Source organism: Oncorhynchus clarkii, chromosome 13, assembly GCF_045791955.1.
Source record: "Oncorhynchus clarkii lewisi isolate Uvic-CL-2024 chromosome 13, UVic_Ocla_1.0, whole genome shotgun sequence".
Lineage (NCBI taxonomy): Eukaryota > Metazoa > Chordata > Actinopteri > Salmoniformes > Salmonidae > Oncorhynchus > Oncorhynchus clarkii.
In genome coordinates, this window is record NC_092159.1 from 48,645,857 (window position 1) to 48,660,089 (window position 14,233).

The following is a 14,233-nucleotide window of genomic DNA, read 5'->3' on the forward strand; positions in this document are numbered from 1 at the left end:
TTTTTTTCTCCCATCAGCATCAACACTGCCGTAGTAACAGAATCATGGACTGTTTGCTGCATGATAAAAGACTGACCACATAAATACATCTCTGTTATGTAAAAATCCACATAATTCATAATTTAAAAAAGTTACTGTTTTCATACAAAGAAATGGGAAAATTACAATGACAACTGAACACTTAAAACAATAAAACACACATGCAAGGTAGGACATATACAGCTATCTCCCAGCTCCCAGGCAAAAAGCCTATATGTTGCCGCAGCGGATCACGGGAGGCAAGTACTCGCCACACACAGCAGTTTTGAATGACTGAATGTTGTTAGGTCCCACTCCTCCAGGCCACAAACTGTTATGTGCTACTCCCTGTTCCCACCTTTCACACCCTACTAGGAGGTCATCAGAGCAAGTATGACGGCAATGCATCTTACGGCCCTGCCACAGAGGTTCAATTCTCAAATAAGTCAGTGTCACAACAGTGTCCTTGATGTGGTGCTGTAACCAGTTTAACATGTGTTATGCTAATGTTCATTCTGTACTCTAGGTAGGAATCAAAGCTGTATATAGGCAGGCAATATGCGCAACAGGCAAATATAGCTGACTATTTTGGTTGATTACCAACAAAATAATTATTGAATCACAAAGCATAACAGAAAATCCCCACCCATATCTCCCTGAGGAATACATGCTTGTGTGATGTTACCGTACCAAATGTATAGCTAGTTCCATTTTTTGGGGTGGTCCTGGGCCAAAAATCCTGTTCACTAGCTAGCATTATCATCTACATGCGAAACAATCTGCATATCTAGCTTTAGCAAGCTAATGTTAGCTAGCTGAAATAAAGGCATTGGGCATCTTGTAGGGTTTATGCAGTGTAGCTACATGATGCCATCGTTAGATTTCTTTGAGTACAAAACAGTCTAAATACAGAAGGCGTTAGTTAGCTTGCTAAGTAGCCTTGTTAGCTAGCTTGAACATTGAACACTCTAGCAGCTAATATAGCTAGCAGGCTAAACATGTAACCCAACACTTACCTAACATTACCAGTCCATGACAACAGTGGCCATCTGGGAGTCACTCTTCCACCTTTCAAAATGTATTCACATTTTTCTGGAGTTTATAGATTGGTCATGAGCCTTCTTTTTCTCGCTTCTTTGTTTCTTTTGGGGTCGAGTTGATTCAGATCCAAGAACCGAGAATGATGCTTGTTGGCTTCACACCACCTTCACCTGGTTTGTTTCTGGCGGCTGTAATGTTAGGTTGCAAGTGACTTTCACTTTCTCTCCAGCTCTGAGGCAGCAGGGGCATTCGAGTTGGCGGGATTAACACAGACACTCCTAGAAGGCCAGCCCAAGATGGCTCAGGGCTCAACCCCCTTGTTTTTGTTCAAAGTGAAAACACAACAAAAGAAGTAGGGAGCATTGGGTCGCCCACAACCTGCTGATTTCTGATTTAAGATTATGCTTTTGGATTTGAGGGTGTGTAAGGTAGAATGGGTTTGGACGTTTACAGTGTGTCCAGTCTCTGTGGTGTTAGTAGGGCAAAGGCCAGCAGGTTATGTCCTGTCTCTGTGTGTTAGTGGTACGATGACAGGCAGGTTGTTGTTAATAACTTAGCAGATGTCCTGTCTCTGTGTGTCAGTGGTACAATGACAGGCAGGTTGTTGTTAATAACTTAGCCGATGTCCTGTCTCTGTGTGTCAGTGGTACGATGACTGGCAGGTTTTTGTTAATAACTTAGCAGATGTCCTGTCTCTGTGTGTCAGTGGTACAATGACAGGCAGGTTGTTAATAACTTAGCAGATGTCCTGTCTCTGTGTGTCAGTGGTACAATGACGGGCAGGTTGTTAATAACTTAACAGATGTCCTGTCTCTGTGTGTCAGTGGTACAATGACAGGCAGGTTGTTAATAACTTAACAGATGTCCTGTCTCTGTGTGTCAGTGGACAATGACAGGCAGGTTGTTTTTAATAACTTAACAGATGTCCTGTCTCTGTGGTGTTAGTAGGGCAAAGGCCAGCAGGTTATGTCCTGTCTCTGTGTGTCAGTGGTACAATGACAGGCAGGTTGTTGTTAATAACTTAGCAGATGACCTGTCTCTGTGTGTCAGTGGTACAATGACAGGCAGGTTGTTAATAACTTAGCAGATGGGTAATAATGCAGGACTACTACATTTCCATGTCATCTTCATGTAGCTGCAGCACAGGACGAAGGTGATAATGTCTCATACTATATTGAAAGTGCACAGAACACATTTGTTGCCAACACAAACAGACAGGTCATATAGAACCAATATGTCATCATTGCCAGACCCATTAGGAAGGAAACCCAATGAAAGACTATATACTGTGTCATCAGCCAACATTTGATCATTAATCACATTTTCTGTTTGATCAATTATTTTAAGGGCAATACATCAAAGGCACAAGGGTATACAACAAATTTCTCAATGCCAAGAATACAGTAACGTAACAGTAATGGTCCTGTCATTTGACAAATGTTGATATCCACTGTATATCTCTACACACCCTTATCACATTTATAGCACCAAACTCCATCCTCTGCATTTGCTTTGTCAGCACTCTCTGTGGCGAGATTGAACAGATTGTATGTGGAAGGGCGTGAGGGTAATAATCTTTGAGAGGCAGTAGCAGATTACAATGGTATCCGGGGTGTAATCTATTTTACCTAACACGTGTTTACTTGAGCCTTTCGCAGCACTGGCCTGGCATGATTCATCAGTCATGTCCTTCTCACCCTGGTCATGCTAACACAGATGGACAGTGCCTTCAGAAAGTATTCACACAGCTTGACTTTTTCTACGTGTTGTTGTGTTACAGCCTGAATTTAAAATGGATTACATTTCAATTGTGTGTCACTGATCTACACACAATACCTCATAGTGTCAAAGTGGAATTATGTTTCTCATGGCTTCTGGAGGGAAATACTGTAGGAATGCTCAACCGGTGTCACTCATTCAGCCGACAGAAACTTTCAACCTGTTCTCCCCATTAAGCAGCTAGTCCGAGTCAGAGGCCGAGCCTTCTCTGGTCTCTACTCCTCCCATTACGGGGTCTGAGATGCCGAAGCCTCCCACCATTAGCTCTGACACATTGAAAACCCTAGTCATTGGCGACTCCATTACCCGTTGTATTAGACTTAAAACGAACCATCCAGCGATCATACACTGTTTACCAGGGGGCAGGGCTACCGACGTTAAGGCTAATCTGAAGATGGTGCTGGCTAAAGCTAAAGCTGGTGAGTGTAGAGAGTATAGGGATATTGTTATCCACGTCGGCACCAACGATGTTAGGAGGAAACAGTCAGAGGTCACCAAGCACAACATAGCTTCAGCGTGTAAATCAGCTAGAAAGATGTGTCGGCATCAAGTAATTGTCTCTGGCCCCCTCCCAGTTAGGGGGAGTGATGAGCTCTACAGCAGAGTCTCACAACTCAATCGCTGGTTGAAAACTGTTTTCTGCCCCTCCCAAAAGATAGAATGTGTAGATAATTGGCCCTCTTTCTGGGACTCGCCCACAAACAGGACCAAGCCTGGCCTATTGAGGAGTGACGGACTCCATCCTAGCTGGAGAGGTGCTCTCATCTTATCTACGAACATAGACAGGGCTCTAACTCCCCTAGCCACACAATGAGATAGGGTGCAGGCCAGGCAGCAGGCTGTTAGCCAGCCTGTCAGCCAGCCTGTCAGCCTGTCTGCCACTAGCACAGTCAGTGTAGTCAGCTCAGCTATCCCCATTGGGACCGTGTCTGTGCCTCAACCTGGGTTGGGCAAAATTAAACATGGTGGTGTTCGCCTTAGCAATCTCACTGGAACAAAGACCTCCTCCATTCCTGCCATTATTGAACGAGATTGTGATACTTCACATCTCAAAATAGGGCTACTTAATGTTAGATCACTCACTTCCAAGGCAATTATAGTCAATGAACTAATCACTGATCATAATCTTGATGTGATTGGCCTGACTGAAACATGGCTTAAACCTTTTCTGTGTTAAATGAGGCCTCACCTCCTGGTTACACTAGTGACCATAGTGTAACCAGGAAAGGTGGAGGTGTTGCTAACATTTATGATAGCAAATTTCAATTTACAAAATAAAACGTTTTCATCTTTTGAGCTTCTAGTAATGAAATCTATGCAGCCTACACAATCACTTTTTATAGCTACTGTTTACAGGCCTCCTGGGCCATATTCAGCTTTCCTCACTGAGTTCCCTGAATTCCTATCGGACCTTGTAGTCATGGCAGATAATATTCACATTTTTGGTGACTTTAATATTCACATGGAAAAGTCCACAGACACACTCTAAAAGGCTTTCGGAACCATCACCGACTCAGTGGGTTTTGTCCAATATTTCTCCGGACCTACTCACTGCCACAGTCATACTCTGGACCTAGTTTTGTCCTGTGGAATAAATATTGTGGATCTTATTGATTTTCCTCATAATCCTGGACTGTCGGACAACCATTTTATTACGTTTGCAATTGCAACAAATAATCTGCTCAGACCCCAACCAAGCATCATCAAAAGACGTGCTATAAATCCGAAGATTCCTAGATGCCCTTCCAGACTCCCTCCGCCTACCCAAGGACGTCAGAGTACAAAAATCAGTTAACCACCTAACTGAGGAACTCAATTTAACCTTGCGCAATACCCTAGAGGCAGTCACACCCCCAAAAACAAAAAACATTTGTCACAAGTAACTAGCCCTCTGGTATACAGAAAATACCCGAACTCTGAAGCAAGCTTCCAGAAAACTGGAACGGAAATGGCGCCACACCAAACTGGAAGTCTTCCGACTAGCTTGGAAAGACAGTACCGTGCAGTATCGAAGAGCCTTCACTGCTGCTCGATCATCCTATTTTTCCAACTTAATTAAGGAAAATAAGAACAATCCAAAATGTATTTTTGATACTGTCACAAAGCTAACTAAAAAGCAGCATTCCCCAAGAGAGAATGGCTTTCACTTCAGCAGTGATAAATTCATGAACTTCTCTGAGGAAAAGATCATGATCATTAGAAAGCAAATTACGGACTCCTCTTTAAATCTGAGTATTCCTCCAAACCTCACTTGTCCTGAGTCTGCACAACTCTGCCAGGACCTAGGATCAAGGGAGACACTCAAGTGTTTTAGAACTATATCTCTTGACACAATGATGAAAATAATCATGGCCTCTAAGCCTTCAAGCTGCATACTGGACCCTATTCCAACTAAACTACTGAAAGAGCTGCTTCCTGTGCTTGGCCCTCCTATGTTGAACATAATAAGCGGCTATCGATCCACCTTGTCTGTGTACCAAACTCACTAAAAGTGGCAGTAATAAAGCCTCTCTTGAAAAAGCCAAACCTTGACCCAGAAAATATAAAAAACTGTCGGCATATATCAAATCTCCCATTCCTCTCAAAAATTTTTGAAAAATCTGTTGCGCAGCAACTCACTGCCTTCCTGAAGACAAACAATGTATACGAAACGCTTCAGTCTGGTTTTAGACCCCATCATAGCACTGAGACTGCACTTGTGAAGGTGGTAAATTACCTTTTAATGGCGTCAGACCGAGGCTCTGCATCTGTCCTTGTGCTCCTAGACCTTAGTGCTGCTTTTGATACCATCGATCACCACATTCTTTTGGAGAGATTGGAAACCCAAATTGGTCTACACAGAGTTCTGGCCTGGTTTAGATCTTATCTGTCGGAAGTTTGTCTCTGTGTATGGTTTGTCCTCTGACAAATCAACTGTAAATTTCCTCAAGGTTCCATGCATCCTGTTTGCAATAAGGTACTAAAGTAATACGGCAAAAAATGGCAAATAAATTCACTTTTTGTCCTGAACACGAAGCGTTATGTTTGGGGCAAATCCAACACAACACCTCTGAGTACCACTCTTCATATGTTCAAGCATGGTGGTGGCTGCATAATGTTAGGTGTATGCTTGTCATTGGAAAGGACTAGAGAGATTTTTAGGATAAATAAACTGAATAAAGCTAAGCACAGGCAAAAATCTAGAGGAGAACTTGGTTCAGTCTGCTTTCCAACAGACACTGGGAGACAAATTCACCTTTCAGCATTACCTAAAACACAAGGCCAAATATACACTGGAGTTGCTTACCAAGACGGCATTGAATTTTCCTGAGTGGCCTAGTTACAGTTTTGAATTAAATTGGCTTGAAAATCTATGGCAAGACCTGAAAATGGCTGTCTAGCAAATGATCAAAAACCAACTTGACAGAGCTTGAAGAATTCCTTAAAGAATAATGGAAAATATTGTACAATCCAGGTGTCCAGAGCTGTAATCGCTGCCAAAGGTGATTCTAACCTGTATTGACTCAGGGGGTTGAATAATTTCTAATCAAGATATATTAGTGCTTTATTTTCCATTCATAAAAAAAACATTAAAATGTTCTTCCACTTTGACATAACAGAGTATTTTGTGAAGATCTTTGTCAATAAATCACAATTAAATATATTTTAATCCCACTTTGTAACACAACAAAATGTGGAAAAGGTCAAGGGGGTGTGATGCTTTCTGAAGGCACTGTAAATCACGGTGTGAAGTGAGAAACGGTTGGGTCGACATGGTCATGGTGGTGTAAGCTTTGGGTTGTAGTCCTGGCTTTTGGCCGTGCTGTCTGTGGCCCTCATGTGTGTCCGTATGGCATGTGGAGCAGAGATCAGGATAAAACCCTGGTTAAGCCGAGGTCCATGGCTGACGATGGAGATGGGAGAATCCCCTCCCGGTCCAGATGTCACCATCCTGCTCTGACAGCTGACTTGCTGGCTGCTGCCCACCCATCCGCCTTGACAGACCACTCACACAAGCACTAACCCACGTACGAACATACCACTTTGTTTAATAATCTACCTCTGGGATACAGTATACTATACGGTTACCATCCCATCGAGTGTTTGCTGCTTTAAACGTTGTGTTGCCATGTGCTGAGACCAGCGACAACACTAAGTTCCGCCTCTCTCTCTGACATCTCACTAACATGCCAAAACTTGGCCAGATACATGTCTCTTCTCATACACATGGTTACAAATGCTGTTCTACAGAAACCCATGAAAGCTATAGTCGTAAAGCATCTGACTTTAATACGTTTTCAGTGGAGCTAAAGTATTGATTGAAGTGAAAGTGTTGGTGCAAAAACGAATTGAAGGTACTGATAAACTGAATGTACCCTTATTAAGTTCTTTAAATGAGCCCTGAGGGACTTCTTTGCCCAAAACTCAAACTTTGTGGTTTTATCACTTTGTCAAGGCTGCATCACAGAACCCCAAACCTAATTCATATAAATGAATCATGCCCAACGGAATTAGAGATGTTCTTTATATTGTGATTTGGACAGCCATGGCATCGATATCTAATTGCAATAAACAGCACATCAATTCTCAGGAATGGGTTCTAAGGTTGTAGTCGTACTAGTGAAATATTATGTCCGACACAAACAAGCGTGAATAGATGGCAATTAGGCTACTACATTTTTTTCCCATTACAAATCACACGTGCACACACACATTCTCACAGATGCACACTTGTACGATCTAAGGTGAGAGAGAGAGAGAGAGAGAGAGAGAGAGAGAGAGAGAGAGAGAGAGAGAGAGAGAGAGAGAGAGAGAGAGAGAGAGATGAGAAGACACCGCTCTGCTCCCCCAGCCAGGCAACATTGTGTCAGTTTTCCTTTTCAACAGCGACAGGACGTTAGACAAGGTGCACACAGCACTGCACCCTGAATACAAATGGGGACCGGAGTCTCTGTTGCCCGTGAAGCAGTACAGCGGCAATAAACTTCTGGAGGAGAACGACACTGACTGAAGCCAGCCTCTAAATTCCCCTTTAAAATATCACCGGAGACCTGTACCCCCTGCTACGTGAGTGCTGCAGGGGCATACTATAACATACACACCAGGCAGCAAACACATATAAATGTTACAGTTCATGTGTTTCTCAACATGTATGGTGCCCTAATTATTCCCTACTTTATGAGGGCCATATATCACTGGAAGGATTACGTGACGACGCAGCGTCGTTGGTTCTGGGTGGAATTCACTTCTTACTTGACGTTGGCTCGATTGCTCTGGTATGAAGCCACCTTCCCCCTGCAGTAAATTGTTGACTGCTCAGTGTGTGCTTGTCTGGCTTGTCCCTGTGGCTTGATCAATTTGCATCTCATGCATGTGTGTCTAGTTTGTTTGTTCAGGTGTAAAGGCCCCTTGTCATTTTACCAGCCTTCTGTCTCCACCTCCCTCCTATCCCCCTTCTCCATGCCCTTTCTCCACTCAGAGTTGAGGGATGTGTTGCTGTGTGGAGGGACAGGGGGAGACTGGGTGAGGATGGGGTGAGGACTGATAGCTCTACCATTTCATGAAGTTGATCAGCTCTGAGTGTCGTGGGGCAGGCTGGACAGCTGACGAAGCAGCAGCTAACCCTGAGACAAGAGCTCTGGAGGTCATTGGAGACACACTGGGAGGGGAGGGAACAAACAGCCAGCTAATGGGACTTGGTGTGTGGTCTCCTAGTTTAGCGCAGACCAGACAGAGTGCACATTTCACAACTGACCAATGAGGACAGTTGTTTTAGACATGAACCAACTTTTTCTTTCTCCCCACAGACTCACCTTGGCAGCATGTATGTGTAACCGATGTGAAATTGCTAGCTAGCGTTTCAATAGGTGACGTCACTCGCTCTGAGACCTTGAAGTTGTTGTTCTCCTTGCTCTGCAAGGGCCGCGGCTTTTGTGGAGCGATGGGTAACAATGCTTCGAGGGTGGCTGTTGTCTATGTGTGCAGAGGGTCCCTGGTTCGAGCCCAGGTAGGGGCGAGGAGAGGGACGGAAGCTATACTGTTTCATATGCACAGATTAGGTGCACATGCATGCACCATTAAAGCAGGACAAACACCCAGTGGAGAATGCTGTGATTATCCTCATGTTTGTGCTCTATGAGTCTAAACTACACAACTAAAGAGAAAGTTAAGTGTAAACATTGGCGAACCCTTTCTGTGTGCAGTGCTGTGTGTGTAATAGTGGTTGAGTATGACTGTGTGATGTAGTGGAGGAAGGCTGGTTTAATCCCAGCATCAGTTAAAAACATCTCGGCTTGATTGCTGATTTGATTTATTCTCTAGATGACCTACTGTACGCCCCTCCCCCAGTCCCGTGTCCTTCAGGGTTTAACCCTCTGTTGCCCTGCTCTATACTCAAGGTTGAGGATGTCTGGATATTTTCAACCCTAAAAGCCTCCCTTAAAATAGCCCTCCAAAAACAATATACAAATAGACAGGTGAGATATTGTATATTTTGGTCTCCCATGGTAGGATGGTTCGAATGAGTGTGTGTGCCTCTGTTCGTTGGTGAGTCAGAATGTGTGTGTGTGTATGTAAGTGTGCATGTGCGTGTGGGTGCTTGTGCGTTTGCAATAGTATGTGTGTGTGTGTTTTAGCGTCAGTGTGTGACTGAGTGCTTGTGTCTGCATCTGTGTGTGTGTGTAAGCACGCATGTGTGTGTGCGTCTGTGTGTGTGTGTATTCCATGCTATGTGATGACCAGTTCTAGAAGAGGGGAGCCAGCATACCCAGGGATCAATGCATCGTTCCCCTGTCACACAGAGCCTTGCTTCCAAATATGAAACGTCTCATCTGTTAACCCTCTCCCCCCCAACACACACACACACACACACACACACACACACATACACACACACACACACACACACACACACACACACACACACACACACACACACACACACACACACACACACACACACCCTTATTCACTATACATCTCATCAGGGAAACCACGATATAGAACAACTGGTGCTGAACTGTCTACTGTTTATAATACATTATTTAATTCTGCTCACACATTTTTCTCTCCCAAGTGAAACTCACAGAGAAAAGGTAGACACAGTAATGCATAATGCCAATGTACTATGTTGGCATACAAATCTCCAACCTGTTAGGCAGGTAATGCTTGGCCATGCATGGAACTAGACAATCTGCTTTGGTCAGAACCAGGCTCACACACACTCCAGCTGGTCTAAAAATACCACAGGTATTAGGAAATGGTCTCGGAAGCACTCAGGTGAAATGCCCCTCCCAAAATGATAAAACCGGGTGGTTGATCTTTTTTCTTAACTGTCTTTGTTCAGAGCAGTGCCACTGTCTTACAGGAAACCCTAACGGGGTTTATACAGTGTATATGGATATCCACGTTGACAAGTTCTCCCTGCTTGGGGTTCTCTCACCGGTATCTGACCTTGAACGTTGTTGTGGATACAGTCATTGTAGTTTGAATAACGTGGTCAGTTTAACAATCCCATTTCAACAATCAATTTAACAAGTTCACTTTCTCTCTCCTTCTTTCTCTTTCTCTCTCTCTCCCTCTCTTTCTTTCATAATTTCATTCTTCTTTCTTTCTTCATCTTTCTCTTTCTTCCTTCAGTTGAAATGCAAACGCAGGGTGGGAGTGCCATAACAGAAGACAATTGACAGGTAGAGTTTGTCTACAAAACGTCAAGGAACTGCTCTGTATTCATGAAACTAAAGCACTGGGATGGATGCTAGCATAATTACAGAAGTCTCATTCACTCTCCTGTCCCACAGGACCATAGTCACTCCTCAGTGGCAATTCAATTTCTCTGGCAGTTTCAGCATGCAGTGTACAACTGCAGCCCTTCTCAGCTGTTCTGTTTTTCCTGTTTATAATGATGAATCGATCAACTTTGCCAAATCCTCTGTGACACTGTGAAGTAAAGCACAGCCACAGACACACAGGCACAGTCATACTGCCACACGGTCCCACAGCCACAGACACACAGGCACAGTCATACTGCCACACGGTTCCACAGCCACAGACACACAGGCACAGTCATACTGCCACACGGTCCCACAGCCACAGACACACAGGCACAGTCATACTGCCACACGGTCCCACAGCCACAGACACACAGGTACAGTCATACTGCCACACGGTCACACAGCCACAGACACACAGGCACAGTCATACTGCCACACGGTCACACAGCCACAGACACACAGGCACAGTCATACTGCCACACGGTCACACAGCCACAGACACACAGGCACAGTCATACTGCCACATGGTCACACAGCCACAGACACACAGGCACAGTCATACTGCCACACGGTCACACAGCCACAGACACACAGGCACAGTCATACTGCCACACGGTCACACAGCCACAGACACACAGGCACAGTCATACTGCCACACGGTCACACAGCCACAGACACACAGGCACAGTCATACTGCCACACGGTCACACAGCCACAGACACACAGGCACAGTCATACTGCCACACGGTCACACAGCCACAGACACACAGGCACAGTCATACTGCCACACGGTCACACAGCCACAGACACACAGGTACAGTCATACTGCCACACGGTCCCACAGCCAACAGCCAGTCCTTTGACGCCTTACACAGGTCCTGTGATCTAGTCACCACTGTTCACAGTAAACGGTTTATTTAGTTCCAACTTCCAAGCATACATTACATTTCATCTGACTTGAGTGGGAGGAGGATGGGTCTGCTATCTACACCGTCTCTTTACTTTGGAAGAGCAAAACAAACACATGTAGCACCTGTGACAAAGCAGCAGCCTCCTTTACAATATTACATTGTACATTACAATATTGACAGCAGCCCATTGCAATCACATTTGTTTTTGGAATTATTTCAATCCAGCCGACCCCTCTCTGTCTGGTACAAGCAGGCAGTCTGAGACAGTAAAGTGTGGTGGGTCTGGGTACAGCTCTAGGCTAGGCAGTGGTAGGGGAAGGGAAAGGGAAGGTGATCCATTACCTGCGTTGGCAATCCGCATCCAGCCCTGGCTCCCACCGGCTCATTCCGTGTCCGTGGCTTCAGATGTCCTGCTTCTCTTTTTTCCCTTGTCTCCCTCACTCCCCCGCTCCCTTCCTTTCGGCACTTGTTTGAGTCTATTTCAGTAGCAACAGAGGAGCCCGCTGCGACCGTGGCATGGTTTCCAGCACTTTGGCAGAAGGTCACATTATCTCTTGCTGGTAAGAGAGGTGGGGTGGGGGGGTGGGGGGTGGAAGTATGGATAGAGTGATGGAGGGTGATTGAAGAAAGCAGGTGCCAGAGGAAAGAAGGAGCAACTCATAAACAGAATGAGGCAGTCCACGGCCGTAGTGACAGGCTAATTTCCAGTGTAAGGCGTGAGGATAGAAGTTGGAACAGCTAGCCCCAGAGAGGTTTGTTACGGTAACAAGTCCCCGAGCGTTGTGCGAGGTGGGCTGTGTCTGTATGTGTGTATGTGAGTATGTGTGTGCTCAATAGGGCAGAGAGTGTATGTATGTACTCATTGTTATGAAGCATACCGCATAGGTGTTTGCGTGTGTGTGTGTGTGTGTGTGTGTGTGTGTGTGTGTGTGTGTGTGTGTGTGTGTGTGTGTGTGTGTGTGTGTGTGTGTGTGTGTGTGTGTAATTTCTGTGTCTTGGCTGGTCTTCAGCAGCCTCTCACCTCTGATAACACATCTAATCTGTATCCACTTCCTGGCCAAGAGAAAATATCTCAGAAGTGGCCCAATAACGCAGTTAGAGCCATAAAAAAACAACCGAAAACAAGTGGTCGATTCAGTGAAATTCTTCACGTCTTCCGACAGTCAAGACTCTGTGCCCGACGCCCTCTTACTTCTCTCACTGCCCACTGCTGTCGTGCCCAGGTGAAAGAAACAGATGTACTCCATCTTTTTGATGACACACTCATCGACTATATGTCAATTTCTCATCGAATTCACGTCTGCAGGATAACCTGAGCCTCTGGTTGCTCCCCGTGCTCTCCAGCGGCACGCTGGCCCCTCCATTAAGTAAGACACAGTGCTGTCCAGATGCTGGGCTTGGGTCTGCTAGCTCCAACGCCCACAGACAGATGGCCCAGACAGAGGACAGCAGCAGCAGGTCAGCCGGTGAGCTTCCAAATCGCTCTTGATGCAGGTTGTTGCATGGATCCCTGAAACCTTTAGTGGCCGTGTTCAATGCACTTGTTGTTCCCATGTGCCCCTTCCTCTTCTTGCACCTGTGCCCCTCCTTCCCCCTGTGTTGCCTGTAGCCTCTTTACTCTGTCCCGTTGTAATCCTGGCTTCTACACTCCATGTCACAGGAAGGGCTTGTGAGTCCTAATCATTATGTAGTAAGGATTTATCCTTTGATTCTCTCTCTCCCTCTCTCTCTCACTCCCTCTCCCTCCCTGCTTACTATTTCTCCACCCCTCCCCTCGGCCTCTCCGTTTCTACTGCTCGGCACTGCCCGCTATCTGCAACTCATTCAACGTGCCTCCATATTCATTCATTCTCTCTCTCTCTCTCTCTCTCTCTCTCTCTCTCTCTCTCTCTCTCTCTCTCTCTCTCGGCATACATGGTATGCCTTACCTTCTCTCTACCTCTCCTCTCTCTCCCTCTCTTCTCTCTCCTATATGTTTATCTCTATCCCCCTCTCTCTTTCCCCCTTTCTCTCTCTTTCTCTCTCTCTCAATTTCAATGTTAAATTGAAGGGCTTTATTGGCATAGGAAATGTATGTTTACATTGCCAAAGCAAGTGAAATAGATAGTAAACAAAAGTGAAAGGAACAATAAAAATGAACAGTAAATATTACACTTACAAAAGTATTTCTCTCTCTTTCTCTCTCTCCCCACTCTCTTTTTTAATTCTCCATTGTGTCTCTGTCTATATTTTTTCTCTTTCCCTCTCTCTCTCTTTTTGTCTGCCCTCTGTCTGTCCGTTATCTGACACTGAAGTGCACTCCAGTACTTTTGGGAGACACTATTGTAAGTGAATACAAATACTGTAGGTTTTGAGGAGAGGAACCAATGACAACAAAAGAAGTAGGGAACCATTCACAATCATCCCACAGGTATACATCAGTACAGAGTCAACAACTTATTTACTTTAACTCTCTTTTAGAAGGGACTGATTCCCTCTCTTGTCTCATTTCTGTAACATGGTGATTGATTCAGCTCACTGGGAGTGAATAAACTACTTGGCTAAGAGCTCCGGAGCAGGAGCCAAATACCTGAATTTGGTGGATTTCCAGATGCTGCCTCGCTATTGAGTCAGCGTCACAATCCTCAGTCTGGACAAGGAGTGAGCTGTGAAGTGAACTTATGCTTACAAGTGTAAGCGTTGTTTACATCATTTGGAGAGACTGCAGTTGATCATCCATCATCTGTTCCCTCT

The 14,233-nt window shown here is 45.0% G+C and overlaps 1 protein-coding gene across 1 annotated transcript in view; it reads right to left on the reverse strand.

The window, feature by feature from the left end:
* The window catches only part of LOC139424010 (glutamate receptor ionotropic, NMDA 2C-like), an 82,800-nt gene extending 70,754 nt beyond the window's left edge, over positions 1-12,046 (reverse strand). Inside the window, exon 1 of the mRNA XM_071175689.1 lies at positions 11,843-12,046. The gene's annotated coding sequence lies outside the window, so the exon portion shown is untranslated. The remainder of the gene's footprint in view (positions 1-11,842) is intronic.
* Between the last annotated feature and the right edge of the window lie 2,187 nt (positions 12,047-14,233).